Source organism: Pteropus alecto, unplaced genomic scaffold (assembly GCF_000325575.1).
Source record: "Pteropus alecto unplaced genomic scaffold, ASM32557v1 scaffold115, whole genome shotgun sequence".
Taxonomy (NCBI): domain Eukaryota; kingdom Metazoa; phylum Chordata; class Mammalia; order Chiroptera; family Pteropodidae; genus Pteropus; species Pteropus alecto.
In genome coordinates, this window is record NW_006436814.1 from 286,708 (window position 1) to 288,473 (window position 1,766).

Genomic DNA, 1,766 nt, shown 5'->3' on the forward strand with positions numbered 1-1,766 from the left:
GGTTATTTTTAAGCATTTAAGAGCAAATTGACATGCCGGCCAAATGCATCTAAGGCTTTGCATGGGTTATTTGCACTGTCTCTTGAATCAAGCTGATTTATGGTGGAGGATAGCATGATTTGTATTTTACTTAAGAAACCAAGGGTCTCTTTGATAATTATATTATCATGTTGTGCTATATTATCATGCTATATTATCATGTTGTAATTTTCGAATCATTGCTCCCAGTAAAGAAAGCAATTGAGATCTATATCTATCTATATCTATATCTATGTCTATATCTAAATCTATATCTATGTGTATGTCTGTATCTATATCTACCTCCATAGCACATACCTATGTACTCTCTCTCTTTCTCTCTCTCTCTGTATATACACACATACATATATATACATATAAACGTACATATACATATATATGTAGCACGTGCACACGCACATAAATCCACAGCACAAAGATGCAGATTTCTAGGTTAACATGGTAGCCAATAAGCAGCACATGATAGAGTTGCTCGCAACTTCCTATTGAAATACCAAAGAAGATCAAATTAAGTAGAAAAGTCAATATGAAACCTTATCATGAGCATAAGTCTAATTATATCATAAAATATACCTTTATATATGTGTGTGTATATATATATATCTACCAATGCTTCAATCTTCATCATAATAGAATAGGTTATATGTGATTAAAAAAAAGTCAAAATTTCAGTGATTTAACACAGTAAAAATTTATTTCTCACAAAAATAAAATGCAGATTGTTCAGACTTCTTTTGTGACTACATTACCTTAGACGTATGGCCTCTAAGATTTTAATAGTAGAGGGAAAAAAAAAAAAACCAGAAAGAGGTATAGAGCTCTAAACTGCCTTGGCCTTCGAGTAACCAGTGTCATTCCCACACATTGATCATTAGCTAGAACTAGTCACACAGGACAGACTCAGTTGCAAGCAGATCTGGAAATGAAAGGAGCTCATGAATAGATGGTGAATTTTACTATTCTTGCCACTAAACTTTTAACCACAACCTGGAGGCTCAGAGATTATGATTCACTCCATTGAATACACCTAACTCTAACAAAAAAAAATCGAGTTATTCTATGATTCATCTTGATATTGTGTAACTCATGAACTAAATTCTAAAGTAAAATCATCACAGCATACACTATGTTTAATAAGTTGGGGAAGGGATAAAAAAGAATAATAAAACTAGTTAAAAATCTAGAATATAAATATGTCACAGAAAGAAATAAAATATAGATTAATGTTACATCTCTACTTCTACAGTTGTTCGTAAGGCTGTAGCTGCTTTAATGATTTCTCTTTTTCTATTCCCTATTCTAAGTTCCCATATCCTCAGCCAGCACTAAAAGAAGTGTTGGGTCTGGTAGGGAGACTCAACACTTCACTCCAAGAATTACTGAGACCCGTGATAACCCTGTTTATATTTTGCTTATAGATGTCAATTAACTTTCCCTCTAGACATGGAACACTGAGAACTGCCCTAGGGATGGCCTCTTCCCCTGACGTGTTCCCCTTTATGCTGTAGTGTAGGGACAAACATCCGTGTACAGTGACCCTCTCTGTTCCACACTCATGGTGTGGCATAAGGAGCCTTAATCAACAGATAGCAGTCATCAGCACTGATTTATAGAATATTTGTGACAACCCATGGTGACAGCATTTGTTCCTTAGACACTAATACCCAAGTTGCAGAGGAAAAGGAAGTTAGTTTTTAAAAAAATAATATGAGGTGCTTCAACCATTT